The sequence below is a fragment of the Triticum urartu genome, chromosome 2 (genome assembly GCF_003073215.2).
Source record: "Triticum urartu cultivar G1812 chromosome 2, Tu2.1, whole genome shotgun sequence".
Taxonomy (NCBI): Eukaryota; Viridiplantae; Streptophyta; class Magnoliopsida; order Poales; family Poaceae; genus Triticum; species Triticum urartu.
In genome coordinates, this window is record NC_053023.1 from 196,447,149 (window position 1) to 196,463,655 (window position 16,507).

Sequence of the window (16,507 nt, forward strand, 5' to 3'; positions counted from 1 at the left end):
ACTAATGAACTTGTTTGATATGTATATCTCCGTTCATGTGTGGATTGCAGACGAAATGTTATCCAATTTAAATATTTGAATGCAAGTTTATATCAAAACATGGTTTATATCAGTCTTTGATGCATAAAACGTGACCTCCCCCTCTCTCGGACTCCTACTCTCTCTCTCGCCAACAATCTTCAATTCTATCGCACACTATGTATGATTCTCTAGTCCAAGCTAAATATCTTGGGTGCACTCATGGTATGCACACAAATGCCCTGGCTCGTTGCCGGTAACTCTCTCACGCACCACTCTGCCATCTTGGAGCTCTTCCCCCCTCTCTCTCAAACTCTCCATCTCCCTAGGTCACACATACATATGCATATCTCACTCGCACTCGATAGACCGATCTAAAACACTCTCTCCCTCGTTCTCTCTCCATCTCACATGGACACACACACAATCTCACGCTAGCCAAGTATGATGGTGTCTCACTCAATTGTAAGCACACGCAGTCCCCCCTATATGTATATGACTAGCTAATTCTTAGTCTCCATCACAAACATGCGCATGGTCTATCTCGATTTCTCTCGGGGCATCTTTCTATCGCACACACACCTAGTCCCTCGATATCCCACCCATATACTCCCCTCACGATCTCGAGGGGATCTCTCTATCACAAACACACCCTCTCTCCCTCCCCATGTGTCGATCTTCTCCATGTGTCTCTCTCGACCTTTGTCCCTTGTTGGCCAGACCACTATTGGACATGTGCTATAGGGGTGTCTCTCTCGATTGCAACTTGCAAACAATCACACACTAGCTATCTTCGTGTATCTCCTCACCTCGCTTTTCTATCTCGGAGTTGCATGCGTGATATGTTTGCATAAGAAACGAACACACACACACACACACTCTCTCTCTCTCTAATTTATCGTTTGTTGTCCCTTTCTCTTTCACGCACATACTCTTTTTGAAGACTCACTCATTCTCCTTCACACGCACTTGATATCTCTCAACTTAGGCACTCTCTTTGGTCCATAGCATATAGATTTATGGAAAAGTCAAACATCACAAAGTTTGACCATGTACGTGGAGAAAAACATTTACATCTAGAACGCCAAACATATATCATTAGATTCATCATGAGATGTAGTTTCGTATGATGTATCTTTGGTATTGTAGATATAAATAATATTTGCGTAAACCTGGTCAAATTTTCCAAAGTTTGACTTCTAAAAAAATTATATGCACTGCATTATCGAGCTGATGGAATATCTCTTTCCCCCTCTCAGCTATCTGACGCACCACTCAGCCATATCAGGGCTCCTCTATCTCTCGCAAACTTTATATCTCCCTGGTTCAGACATACACATATCTCGCTCGCGCTACGTAGACCCATCTAACACTCTCTGCCCTTGTTCTCTCTCTATGTGACACCCCCCCTAAGTACCATAATCCCTCACTCCATCATAAGCGCACGCACTCCCCCCTAAGTATGACTATCTCTCACTAGCCATCAGGAACACATGTATTGTCTCCTTCCATCCATACGTCTATCTCGATATCTCTCGGGGTATCTTCTGTCACGCACACACCTTGTCACTCGATCTCCCACCCATGTAGTCCCATCAGGATCTCCAAGGGATCTCTGTGTCACAAACATACACTCTCTCCTCCCCATGTCTGCATTTTCTCCATATGTCTCTCTCAGCCTCTCTCCCTTGTATGTCAGACCTCTCTTGGCCACATGCTAGGGGTCTTTCTCTCTCAGTTGCAAGCAACCACACACTATCTCCTCACCTCACTTCCGCTGTCGAAGATGCATGTGTGATATGTTTGCATAAGACACACACGCTTTTTCTCTACTTTATTGTGTGTTGTCCATGTCTCGTTCAGACACGCACACACACTTTTTTCAGTTACTCTTTCTATGTCACACACACTCTCTCTCTAGTTAGGTACTCTCTGACGTCCATAAGCATATGGATGTTCTGAAAAGTTAAACCTTAGAAAAGTTTGACCAGGTATATGTGGAGAAAAACATTTACATCTGGAACGATGATTAGATTCATCACAGCATGTAATTACTTCATACTATTATTTATCTTTGGTATTGTAGATATAAGTTATTTCTCTATAAACTTGGTCAAAGTTTCAAAAGTTTGACTTTAAAAAAATATAGGCACTACATTATCGAACGGAGGGAGTAGCTCTCTCTCTCTACTATCTCTCACTGGCCTCCCCTCTCACTCGAACTCTCTATACGGAGGGATTATATGGTTACTATTTCAGCGTATAGCTCCACATATTTTTTAGTTCACCGGTCAACTAGTCCACATGTTGCCTTGTCAGCTCGTGTTCTCTATCTTCATGTGCTGGCCCATGTGGCAGTGGGTGAAAATAAGTAAACTAGATGCCCATCTGACATGCGGCAAAGTAAACAAAGTTTGTCGGATGTGGGGTTCCGGCTAGCCCTTAAGGTTCGAACACTGGGGTGCATGCGAAGTCTTTCCCTTCTACCAATCTACGCTCTAGCTCGCTAAGATCTTGCGGACGAACTCGATGAACTCTCAACATAGAAAGACACAGGTTTTATACTGGTTTGGGCCAGCTTTGTGGTGTAATACCCTACTCCTGTGTGGTGGTGCTGGATTGCCTCTTGGGCTGATGACGAACAGTACAAGGGAAGAATTGCCTCCTGAGGTTGAGGTGTTCTTGTGCGTATGAAGTTGTGTGTCTCTCTCTCTTCTCTTTCTCTACTATGGTGGCTAGTCCTATTTATAGAGGCCCTGGTCCTCCTCCCAAATATTGAGCGGGAAGGGAGCCAACAATGGCGGGCTAATTTGAAGGGGGGAAGCTACTACAAGCTATCCTGACAAAAGTAGTCTTCGCCTCCACAAAGCTCTGGTGGTGACGCCGTCTTGGGCTCCACAATGACCTCCGTCTTGCAGTCCATGGTCTTGGTCTTGTTGCACCGAAATGGCAACCTTTGCCTGTGGCCTCAGTACCCCGCGACTACGCTTGCCCGCCTTGCACCAAAGAGGAAACAAGGACGCTGCATGCGCTGGCGCCCGCCTGGCGCCTGCCTGGTGTCGATCGTCATGGCTCACGTCACGAGAGCCTCACGAGGTTTGCCCCGCCTTGATATCTCCGCTCCTCGCGAGCCTGCCTGGCTAGGCCGCTCCAGAGGAGGTCTTGACGTCGTCCGCCTCGCGAGGCTTGGCCCCTCGCGAGGGTCTTGGGTGCCTTGTTGGTGAAGGTGGGCCATACGGCCTGCTGGCTTAGCCACGCCATGGGCCGCAGGCAGGCAAGTCTGGGGACCCCCGTTCCCAGAACACCGACAGTAGCCCCTGGGCCGAAGGTGCGCGCGGGCTTGGCTTCGCGGCGAAGCCAAGGGTCAAGTTTGGAGCACTGCAGGCCCCCAAAGCCTGCGACCTTGGTTGACGCGTGGCGGTTGATTGGACGTGGGCATCTCCGCTTCCCCATGCTACCTTGGCAACTGCTTGACCAGACAAAAGGCTGGAGCGGGCAGCACTTGCCTTCATTGCTTCTTCCTTGCCTCGTTCCAGATCCCCTTTCTCGCTCTTCGCCGCCTGCTACCTACATATCTGCTCCGGCCTTGCTCTGCATCTGCTGCTCATGGCGCCGCGCAAGGTCAAGACTTCCTCGTCTCCTGCTTGGTACGAGCCCGCTCTTGAGGCGCCCACAGTCATGGAGAAGAGCCTTGCCTCCGTGTGCCTGCTGACGGCGGGCGAGAGCAACGAGTGGGGGAAGAAGGAGCTCCGGCTTGCCTCCGACGAGCCGGAGCCTGAGGGGAGCACCTTCTCTCCCTTCTTCTCAAGCAGCGTTGCCATCAGTTTGGTTCCTCCCTTCTCGGATTTCTCTTATGAAGTCCTCGACCACTATGGGCTGCAAGCGTTGCATCTCCATCCCATCTCTGTCCTCCTCCTGTCCATCTTTGCCTACTACTGTGAGGCGTACCTGGGCGTGATGCCGTTCGTGGCGCTCCTGCGCCATTTCTTCTTCCTCCGCGTCAGCGAGGGCCACATCTCTAGATGCACCAACTTCGTTGCATCCGGCAAGGCCCACTCGATCTCAAGCACCGGGAAGAGGGCCGACAACATTCGATCCAAGTGGGTCATGGTAGACACCAAGCTCGCCCATCCGTGCCTGGTGTTGCCGACAGAGGCGCCTCGGCAAGGCAAGAAGTGGCCTACGGCGGAGCTTGTCGATGAGCGGGCATCGTTAGTGTTGGGGTAGATGACGACTGACCTGAAGCCGGGTAACGCGAGGGCGGCCAAAATAACGGGAGCGATGCTCCTGAGGGAGTTCTTGACGCTGCGGGTTGCCCCACTCCAGGAGAGCGCGCGCCCCTTCTGGGAGCTTGAAGGAGGGGTAACTAAGGCCCGCCTGAGGCTGGGGGACCTGCCTGACACCGAGCTGGACGCCGTCCTGCGCCTCATAGTCGGACACAACCAGGAGTACCCGCCTAGCGCCTTCATTCCCCTGTTCCAGCGCAGGGACCGGGAGGAATTCGTCACCACCAGGCCGACTTTTGATGCACGCGGGCTGGTGCCGCCGGTGTTTTCAGGAGCTCCTTCGGTGCAAAAACCGGTGCATGTGTCTTCTGGAGAATCCCGCGGAGAGGGGGAAGAGGAGGTGGACTCAGAGGAGACCCCGGAAGAGGTGGGGGAGAGCCCCCTTCGAGCAAGGCTGAGATTCTCCGCGCCCATCCTGATGACACCGAGGCCATCGCCTACCAAGGAGAGCAGGAGCAACCCCTCGTCCCGACGAAGGGTAGGTCGTCGCTGGTAGACCGTGGTGCCGCCTCCACCCCAACACCTCCTGGGGCTGGAGCCAGTTCTGCCTCTGCACCGCATGGCGCCGCCGGAGCCCAGACGCCTGCCCCTCAGGTCCCGATGCTGTCAGGCCTCAAGCTTCACAAGCGAAAGGTGAAGTACTTGGCGGTGGACCGGTAGGTGTCTCGAACTCCACTTTATCCCTGATGGTACATGTTATTTCCTGACACTCGCCTTTGGTTGATCAGGCCAGCATCTTCGGCGAAGAAGAGGAAGGAGGGTACGGCGGTTGTGGCTCCCTCCGCAGAGCAAGGAGGCAACATCGCTTGTGTCTCCCAGCCCGTTCATCCTCGCGGGGCCAAGAGGAGCATAGCCGCGTGAAGCCAGCCCCCATGGCCCCGCTGGCTCCGGAGGTGCCGGTGCTTGGCACGGCTGACGAGGTCCCAGCTGCTCCGGGGCCCACGGTCTCCCAAGCCCTGGTGACGGTGCCACTTCCTCCTTCTACTGCACCTCCACTCCTTGGTTCCTCTGCTCCTGCGGCCGTCTTGGAGCATGCCTTTTCAGAGATGACCCAACTGCAGGCGGATCTCCTGAGCACTGACCTGCGCCTGGTGGCCGGGCGTCTGGAGTTGGCCTCCGGCTGGCTTCACTCTGACCTGGCGGTACGCGCGGCGCTGGGCCAGGCTGTTGTGGCTTTCGAGAGGGAGAAGCAAGGGGCCGTCGGTGCTGCAGCCGATTGTGAGGTGGCACTGAAAGACGCCTAGGCCGCCCGTAAACACTGCCAAGCACCGGAGGGCGAGTTGCAGAGCCTGCACGACAAGCATGCTGAAGAGGTACGCCACCGCCAATCAGAGGAGAAGGATATGAAGGCCTGGGAGGAGGCCGTCAAGAACCATGATGCTGAGCTGGCGGAGCTGGGGAAGGAGCAAGCTGCCGAGCGCACCCGGTTGGAAGAGCTGGAGCAGAAGATGGGGGCGAAGGAGGCCGATCTTGCCGCCAAGGCGCGAGTCCTGGCCTAAGACCATGTGGCCTTCGCCGATCTCAAGAAGAGATCTCGCGAGGCGCTGAGGACGCTCCACGAGCACGGCCTGCAGAGGTTGCTGGACACTGACGAGGACAGCCCCGCCCAGATGCTTCCTCTCGTGGTGAAGGAGCTTGAGGAGGTCATTGAGGGCCTCGGTCCCATGGTGGAGGCAGAAGCTCATGTTCTGTCCTTAGCCGCACTGACTCGCGTCCTCAGCCATCTGCACCTCCGTGACCCCAGCGCCTGCCTTGACGAGCTGCTGGAGCCTATGGCCGAAGACCTCTGCGAAGCCGCCGCCGCAGCTGTTCAAGGTCAAGTGGAGGCTTTGCTGGGGAAGTTCCATGGCTTTGTCTCCGATCCTCTGTCTGGCGATGGCGCGGATCTTGCGGCTGGTGGTGAAGGTGAGAACATCGTTGCCCACGGGGAAGCACCTTCCGCAGGCGACGGTGACATCCAAGGGTGACCTGCGGCTATCCTTCCTGTTTTATTCCTGTGACATACATCGGGCCTCGTGGAGGCGTTTATACATTTCATTTGGTATTGTGAGAACAATATGCTTGTAATATTTGCTTCGAGATTTTGCATTTTCCTTCCTATTTTCTTTGTTTTGCGTCGGCAGAGCCCGACCCCGCGCATACCTCAACCGCCATTGGGCCGACCGGAGACCAGGACGGTCCAAGGAGTGAGGGGCTACGCGACCAGTTAGGCTCCTGAGTCGAGATGCTCAGGAGTCCCCCTTGACGTTCAAACAATTTCCATACCTGCCCTCGCCAGGGCCTCGGGAGGGGTGCGTGACGCCCAGGTCCGAGGGACCTGGTTGGGTGGCATGCACTTGGGCATGACCCGAGCGCAGCCCCCGTGCCCAGCCCCCTCGCGCGACTCTCTCGAGGGGAGGCGTCATGGTGAGGCTGGGCGCTAAGCTCTGGGCTCCCTGAGGTTGGTGCGACCGTGGGTCACCCTCAATTGTTTATCACCAGCACAGAGCATAGTGCTTCCGCTTGTGCGCGGGCATAGCCACTCCTCGGCAGTGTCGACAGCCAGCGCGGATCATGTAGCTTCCACTTGGGCGTGGGATGGGGGACCCCCTCTAGGGGGAGCCCCCGGGGCATGTACAGCCCCGCCCTGACACGTGGCTTGCACGACAGGGCTGCGAGGTGTATCTGGGCACTCGTGAGCCAGCACGGGACTCACGAGGCCCTACCTCAAGGCGAGTTGCACCTGGTCTTGAGTCTTGGTGACTGTATGTTCCTGCAAGGCAGTCAGATGCAAGCACTCTACGTCATCAGTTCCCAGTCCTCGAGCGAGCTCAGCTGCCGCTGGTATGCCAGGTCGCGATGCCGTGGTCAAGGTCAGGGGGTGAGGGCTGGAGAGCCAGTAAGAGATCCTAAGTCGCGATGCTCAGGAGCCCCCCTTTTGACGTGCAAGCGGGTTGCATGGAATAAACAGACCCGCGGCGGGCGGTGATCGAGCAGGTGATAGCAGTTGGCAGGTCAAGCATACAGAGCAGATCGGCTTGGCTAAATGTAGGAAGATACATGCCATTGGGCCTGGCCTGCGCGGCGTGGGGTTGATGCGGCCCGAGGGGCGCCCCCAACAAGGTAAGCCAAAGGCATAGCAAAAGGGATACATTCCACAGGGACAGACCCACGTGGCCTGGGAATAATGCAGCCCGAGGGGCGCTCCCAGCTTAAATGAACTTGGAAGATGTCACCTAGTTTTGTAGACGAAGCAGAGTTGGTGCAACCGAAGCCATGCGTTGAAGGGATGGCTCCTCATGAGCCACCGGGACCCTGAGCCTCGGGAGGCTCTGGGGGCTCGGGAGGTTCCCTGAAGACCGTCCTCATCTCCTCCGGAACGGCGCGGAACCTGGCCTCCTGTGCCATCAGGACTTGCCTCACGTTGTGCTGATAGGCCGACGCCACGCTCGGCAAGCCGAAGGGCATGCGAACGTAGCTGTGTGGTGGACCCTCATAGCGGCCCGCACGTGATGGCCAGAAGCGTTCCTGAGATGCGGCCCTATTAAGCCCTAGGATGTCGATGCAGGCGCGCAGCCCGGCATCCTCGCTTGGATGGGGGGCTGCGCCTTTTGAGCGGCCGTGGCCATGCATGGCCCTTACTTCTTGCAATTCTTCGGTGGTCTTGGTGATGAACTACTGAGCGGTGGGCACCCCTTGCCCTGTGCTCTCCTGAGGAAAGTGTGCCATGAGGCATGCCTCCAACTGGTGCCCAAGCGCCTCCCTCGTGAGGTTGGCAAGGTCTGAGGCTCTCTAGGAGAGAGCCCCCGAGCCCTGCTGGAGGAGGGCGCTGGGCGCGCTTTCCTATGCGATGGAGGGAGGCGCCTTGGAGTGGGCGCTGATCCTGACGAGGCTCCTGACATGAAGCCGCCTTCTTGGGATCCTGCACGGCGCGACAACTTCTTCTTGGGGATGGTCTCCGGAGGGCCTTCACTTCTGCTGCCAGGGTTGTCGGTTGCTGCAGCTTGGAAGGCGTGCTCAAGGGAGCACACCGCATCCCTTTCTTCACATGGGACCGTGATGATTCCCCCGCTTCCTGGCATCTTGAGGATGTTGTAACCATGGTGAGTGACTGCCATGAACTTGGCCAGGACCGGATACCCGAGGATGGCATTGTACGGCAGGCGGATATGCGCGACGTCGAAGTCGATGAGCTCGGTGCGGTAGTTCTTGCGCTCCCCGAAGGTGACAGGCTGTAGGATCGAAAGTATGTCTAGAGGGGGGGTGATTAGACTACTTGACCAAATAAAAACATAACCTTTTCCCAATTTTAGTTCTTAGCAGATTTTAGCTATTTTAGGACAAGTCAAGCAATCATCATACAATTCAAGCAAGCATGGAAAGAGTATATTGGCAGCGGAAAGTAAAGCATGCAACTTGGGAGAATGTAAAGGGAAGGGTTTGGAGAATTCAAACGCAATTGGAGACACAGATGTTTTTCCCGTGGTTCGGATAGGTGGTGCTATCCTACATCCACGTTGATGGAGACTTCAACCCACAAAGGGTAACGGTTGCCAGAGTCCACACAGGGCTCCACCCACAAAGGGTAACGGTTGCGCGAGTCCACAAAAGACACCCACCCACGAAGGGTCCACGAAGCAGCAACCACCCACAAAGGGTCCACAAAGAAGCAACCTTGTCTATCCCACCACGGCCATCGCCCACACAGGACTTGCCTCACTAGCGGTAGATCTTCACGAAGTAGGCGATCTCCTTGCCCTTACAAACTCCTTGGTTCAACTCCACAATCTTGTCGGAGGCTCCCAAGTGACACCTAGCCAATCTAGGAGACACCACTCTCCAAGAAGTAACAAATGGTGTGTAGGTAATGAACTCCTTGCTCTTGTGCTTCAAATGATAGTCTCCCCAACACTCAACTCTCTCTCATAGGATTTGGATTTTGTGGAAAGAAGATTTGAGTGGAAAGCAACTTGGAGAGGCTAGAGATCAAGATTCATATGGTAGGATTGGAATATCTTGGTCTCAACACATGAGTAGGTGGCACTTTCTCAGAACATATGAGTTGGAATGATGTGTGTGTTCTAATGGCTCTCTCATCGAATGAAGAGGAGGTGGAGGGGTATATATAGCCTCCACACAAAATCCAACCGTTACACAGTTTTCCAATCTCGGTGGGACCGAATCAACAAACTCGGTCGGACCGAAAATGTAAACCTAGTGACCGTTAGAGATTTTCGGTGGGACTGACATGCAACTCGGTAGGACCGATATGGTTAGGGTTTGGGCATAACGTAATCTCGGTGAGACCGATTACAAAAACTCGGTGAGACCAAATTTGGTAATTAGCTAACCAGAGAGTTGCTCAGGCAAACTCGGTGGGACCGATTTGCTCTTTCGGTGAGACCGAAAAGTTACAAAGGGGAAACACATAATTTACATTGCAATCTCGGTGGGACCGATTCACTCTTTTGGTGAGACTGAAAAGTTACGAAAGGGAAACAGAGAGTTTGCAATCCCATCTCGGTGGGACCGAGATCCCTATTGGTAGAACCGAATTGCTAGGGTTTGGCAGTGGCTTATGACAAGTGAAACTCGGTGGCGCCGGATAGGAAGAATCGGTAGGACCGAGTTTGGCTTAGGGTTTAGGTCATATGTGGATATGGGAAAGTAGTTGAGGGTTTTGGAGCGTATCACTAAGCACATGAAGAAAGAGGCTCATTAAGCAACACCTCATCCCTCCTTGATAGTATTGGCTTTTCCTAAAGACTCAATGTGATCTTGGATCACTAAAATATAAAATGAAGAGTCTTGAGCTTTTGAGCTTGAGCCAATCCTTTGTCCTTAGCATTTTGAGGGTTCCACTTTCACATCCATGCCATGCCATTCATTGAGCTTTCCTGAAATAATCATCTTGGAATAGTATTAGCTTAATGAGCTATATGTTGTTATGAATTACCAAAACCACCTAGGGATAGTTGCACTTTCACAGGCAGGTGGACCTGCCCTATCGGTGTGGCGGAACCGTCGGTCACTCCTGAGAAAGGCTTGGTTGGCTGGAGCTGCTCATAGGGCACTTGGAGGTTGTTGAACATGTCGACGGACAAGACGTTGAGCCTTGCGCCGCCGTCGATGAGAGTCTTGGTGACTTGCACATTGCTGATGACTGGGGAGCACAGCATAGGCAGGGTGCCAGCGGTGGCTGCGCACTTGAGCTGGTCTGCCGAGCTGAAGTTGATGGCGTAGTGGAACCACCTCAGCGGGCGCGTGGCCTCGAGCTTGGGGAGCGTCGCATTCACCTCGCGAGCGAACTGTTTGCAGATGCGCTGAGAGGCTGGGGCCCGAGCACCGCCTAAGATGCAAGCGATCGCACGTGGCTCCTGGAAGCCCCCAGCCCCTCGTCCTGGTGGTGGTCGTCGTTCCTTCTCGGTGGCGGCAATGGCGATCCTCCCGAGGCGGATCCCTCCAGGCGCCCTCGCAAGGTTGGTCCTGCCAGCGGTCCTCACGAGGCCCGTCGCGCCACTCCTGGCGCGGGCCACGGTCGTCCCAGCGTCCGCCTCCGCGTCCTGCTCCGCGGCCATAGCCCCGGTCGTTGCGCTCGGGGCGTCAACCGAAGCGTCCTTCCCGAATGGCTCTGAGCTCTTGACAGTTGCTGGTGTTGTGGGTGTTCAAGTTGTGGAAGGCGCAGAACGGGCGGCTGTTCTTGGATGACTCGGGCGGATCTCTGCCTCGCTTGGTGTTGGGTTCCGCTGCGAGCATTACTGCCTCTTTGCGCTTCACATCCTTGGCCTTGGCCTTCTTATCCTCCACTCCTGCAGCCGGCAGCTCAAGGAGAGAGAGGCGCCCCTCCTCAGCTCTTGCGCACTTGGTTGCCAGGTTGAACAGCTCCTGAGATGTGCAAAGCTCCTCGGGGATAGCCAGTTCTTCCTTCATCTTGACGTCACAGACGTTGTCTGAGAACACGAAGATGATGGCTTCGTCCGTGACCTTGGGGATCTTGAGGCGGGTGTTGTTGAAGTGCTGGATGTACTTCTGGAGGGTCTCTCCTGGCTGTTGCTTGATGCGGCATAGATCGCCCGTGGCCGGTGGGCGGTCGCGAGTGCCCTGGAAGTTGGCGACGAAGCGGTCGCGCATCTCGTCCCAGGAGGAGATCTAGCCGTGCTGCAGGTTCAGGAGCCAGGAACAGGCCCCGTCCTTGAGAGCCATGGGAAACCAGTTCGCCATGACTTTTTCGTCGCCGTTAGCCGCTTCGATGCTCAGCTCATAGAGCTGCAGGAACTCTGCGGGTCGACGGTGCCGTCGTATCGAGGAGGTAGATATGGCTTGAACTAGCATGGCCAAGTGACGCTACACAGCTCGGGGGTGAAGGCACGGCAGCCAGCCGTGGTCGCCGGGGCCCGCTTCTGAGGCGGAGCTTGGTATTGGCAAGGTGGCGCAGGGAGCGCCGGTGCTGCTTCTTGCGGCCACGGGATTTCTTGGCAGCTCCCTTCTTCACGCGAGGGTGCCGGGCACGATGGATCACGCGGCGGAGGTGCGCGCCTTGGTGCCATGGCACCGTCTTGGGGATGAGGCGGCGGAGGCACGCCCTGAGCCCCGTCGCCCGCGGCTGGTTGAGGGGGAGGCAGAGAGTGGGACGGCGTCGGAGAGCCCCCTGCGGCACGGACGAGCTCGGGGACGCGATCGAGCCACTCCTCATAGAGGTCGTCGATGAGGCGGTAATGCAGGAGCTCGTTCGCCGCGATGAGCGCGGCCCGTGCTTCCATTGGAGTGCGGTGCGCGTGCGACGAAGAACCAGTAGGGGTGAGAGATGGAGTAGCGGTGCGGCCGTCCTGCTGCACCGAAGGATGCAGCGAGGGCACCTGCTGCTCGTTCCCCACCGGGCTGGTGGCAGCGTTGGCGGCGGGGGACGGAGAACGGTGAGGTGGCCCGCCGACGGGAGCCGTCTGAGCGACGCGGGCGGCGAGGGCGGCCCGACGCTCAGCTCGAGAACGGCGAGCATCCGACTTGGAGACGACGGAGCGACGGACTGACGGAAAGGAAGCTACGGCGCACCCCTACCTGGCGTGCCAAATGTCAGATGTGGGGTTCTAGCTAACCCTTAAGGTTCGAACACTGGGATGCATGCAAAGTCTTTCCCTTCTACCAATCTACGCTCTAGCTCGCTAAGATCCTGTGGACGAACTCGATGAACTCTCAACATAGAAAGACACAGGTTTTATACTCATTTGGGCCACCGTTGTGGTGTAATACCCTACTCCTGTGTGGTGGTGTTGGATTGCCTCTTGGGCTGATGACGAACAGTACAAGGGAAGAATTGCCTCCTGAGGTTGAGGTGTTCTTGTGCGTATGAACTTGTGTGTCTCTCTCTCTTCTCTTTCTCTTCTATGGTGGCTAGTCCTATTTATAGAGGCCCTGGTCCTCCTCCCAAATATTGAGCGGGAAGGGAGCCAACAATGGAAGGCTAATTTGAAGGGGGACAGCTAGTACGAGCTATCCTGACAAAAGTAGTCTTCGCCTGCACAAAGCTCTGGTGGTGACGCCGTCTTGGGCTCCACAATGACCTCTCTCTTGCAGTCCATGGTCTTGGTCTTGTTGCACCGAAATGGCAACCTTTGCCTGTGGCCTCAGTACCCCGCGACTACGCTTGCCCGCCTTGCACCAAAGAGGAAACAAGGACGCTGCACGCGCTGGCGCCCGCCTGGTGTTGATCGTCATGGCTCACGTCACGAGAGCCTCGCGAGGTTTGCCACGCCTTGATATCTCCGCTCCTCGCGAGCCTGCCTGGCTAGGCCGCTCCAGAGGAGGTCTTGACGTCATCCGCCTCGCGAGGCTTGGCCCCTCGCGAGGGTCTTGGGTGCCTTGTTGGTGAAGGTGGGCCATACGGCCTGCTGGCTTAGCCACGCCATGGGCCGCAGGCAGGCAAGTCTGGGGACCCCCGTTCCCAGAACATCGACAAAGTTGAAACCACTCGGGGATGCACTCGCGCACACTTCTTCTGCATGAAGGATGCACTTGCGCACACTTCAGGACTGCATGGCAGCATGCATAGAAGGACGCACTCGCGCACACCCAGCACACAATACATACCAGCACATGTGTACACCTGCATCGTCACCGGCTGAGATGGACGGCGAGGCAGCCAACAAGCGGAGGCGGCTTGATCCTAAACAGCATCCGGCGAGCCTTGACGTCATCAGCAGCCTCCCTGATGACATGCTCGTCATCATCGGCCTCCTCCCCACCAAATCTGCCATGCGGACCACCCTGCTCTCCCGGCGATGGCGCATCCTCTGGCGCCGCATGCCTCTGCGATGGGGATTGCAAACACATGGCCGCAGTCTCTGAGATCCTTTCATCACACCATGGGCCAGCCAGACGCCTTGACATCGGCATGTTCAGTACCAATTGCAAGGTCCAAGCCAATTTCAACGAGTAGTTCTTATCCCCCGCCCTAGATCAGCTCAAGGAGTTCAGATTTGAAGCTGGACGATGTCGTTCTCTGCCGCCGTCCGTGCTCCGCCTCACGCCAAAGCTGCACCACGCTAGCTTCAGCTCCTGCTATTTTCCCCGGATTAATGTCGCGCTCTCCCTTATTCTTCCTCAACTCAAGCAGCTCAACCTCTTCGACGTTGGCCTCTCGAAGAAGGCTATGGAGCACCTACTCCGCAGTTGTACTGTGCTCGAGTACCTTCGTCTTCGGCAGATCCACGGGTAAATTAGACTCCACGCCTCGATGAATCTCCGATGGATTTATGTGTCTTGCTGGCCCTGCAACAAGACATCAATTGGGAAGAGATCACTCTAGCTGTTGCATGTTATGGTGATTGAGAATCCACCTTTCCTTGAGAGATTGCTTGTATCTGATCTAGAAGGTCCAACAAAAATCAGGGTCATTGACGCATCGAAATTGACAGCGTTGGTGTACTCGTCTCCCAAATTCTCCAAACTCTTTTATTGGATCCATAATCGTTCAAGTACAACACTCATCTTCTTCAATGTCTTCTTGAAATTCACATTTTTAAATTTCTTCTTGATGTATTTACGACTGTCATCCAGAAAATGATTCCCACAAGCTTAACCTAGTCTCTGTGCAAAATGTAGATCTTAGCAATAAAATCTATCGGCCCCAATCTGCATCAAGTTGTTGGATTCCTTACATGTTTTCCATGCACGGAGAAGCTACTCATCGAGGTGCAACTTCTTTCCTATTAGTAAACGGTAATCACAATGTAGCTCAATTTTTTCGTAATGTTCCCAAATTACGATGACAAGTGTAGTGTTCAAACCTGCATCTACGCACTGCACCGAAAGAAATGTTTTTAGTATATTTTCTCGCGTAATCCCCTGCATCATTTTTTTGTTGTATTACTAGTAGGCTAGGCTAGTCATAGTGGCAAGTAACTTAGACTAGTAACTCTATGGTTAGCCTAAGAGCAAGTACTACCTCCGTCCTGGTTTACTCTTCCTATTTTGTAGTATCAAAATTTGACCATAGATTTAACTGACAAAATTTTAATGCATGTCACTAAAAATTATATCATTGGATTCATATTTGAACATAATTTCAAATGGTATAATTTTTGGTGACATGCATTGACATTTTCTTAGGTAAATCTATGGTCAAAATTTTACACTAAATACGAGGTAGTAGAGTAGTGGGCTATAATGACCCTTCACTGTGTAGGCCAAAACATGTGCCAAATTCCCTTGTGATGCATTTGGCATTGATGCCTCTCCATTGCTCACCTGGTGCCCCAATTTGGATCACCTACTTTGCTCCGGTGCCAAATTAACTCACACAATGAAAAAACACTTGCGTGAGAGAGGGAGAGGACTGAGGCAATAAAAAAACACTTTTTGGGAGAGTGAGAGGCTGGTGTAGTTGGTTTGATTGATTTTTTTATACATGTGGGTCTGTGTGCACAGCGGTGCCAACACTCTCACATCGCTAGAGCGGTAATCTTTTGATTTGATATTGATGCGTATTATGTGGCATACCTTTGAGAAATATGGCATCGGCCACATAGTGGAAGACAACAAATGCCCAAGCTCTTAACGTGCTCCCAGGTAAATGAGAGGAAAGAGAGAGAGAGAGAGAGAATATCACTAGTGTAACATCCCAAATATTCAATTTGGATGTTATACATAGGTCATCATATGCATATCATATTTTATTTGCATTTTGTTGGTGATCCTAGAAATCCTAAGCAACTCAATGACCCAAGGAGAGAGTTGGGGATTTCAATTATTTTCATATTTGAATTTTCTCAAATTTGAAAAGAGGACCAATTTGGTTTTAATATTTTTCTCTCCAAATATTTTCAATATTAAAAACAAAAGAGAGAAGATAATATTACTTATTCAGAAGAGAAGGAATATTGGAGAATAAAATTTAAAATCAAATTTATATTTCATTTGGATTTTATTTGCTACTTTATTTGAATTAGAAAAATATTGCATTTTTGAAAATTGCATTCTTAGGCCAGAAAAATGTTCACTTTGTTCTAAATAACAGGTTTAGATGGTGAAAATTGTTTTTGGCATTTTTAGAATTTTTTTATATTTTATTAGGATTTTTTCTTCGGGTGAAACTTTATTAAAACAATCTTTTCCCTTGCCCGACTGGGCCGAAGGCCCAGCCGAGCAGCCCGCTGATACGTCTCCAACGCATCTATAATTTTTGATTGTTCCATGCTATTATATTATCAACCTTGGATGTTTTATATGCATTTATATGCTATTTTATATGAATTTTGGGACTAACCTATTAACCTAGTGCCCAGTGCCAGTTTCTGTTTTTTCCTTATTTTACAGTATCGCAGAAAAGGAAAATCAAATTGAGTCCAATCGACCTGAATCTTCACGGAACTTATTTTTGGAACGGAAGCATTCCAGAAGACTTGGGGTGTACGTAAGGGAAGCAAAGAGGAACGCACGACGCAGGGGGGCGTGCCCACCTTCTTGGGCGCACCCTCCACCCTCGTGGGCCCCTCGTTGCTCCCCTGACGTACTTCTACCTCCTATATATATCCATATACCCTAAAAACTTCGAGGAGCACAATAGATCGGGAGTTCCGCCGCCAGAAGCCTCCATAGCCACCAAAACCCAATATAGACCCGTTCCGGCACCCTGCCGGAGGGGGAATCCCTCTCCGGTGGCCATCTTCATCATCCTGGCGCTCTCCATGACAAGGAGGGAGTAGTTCTCCCTCGGGGCTGAGGGTATG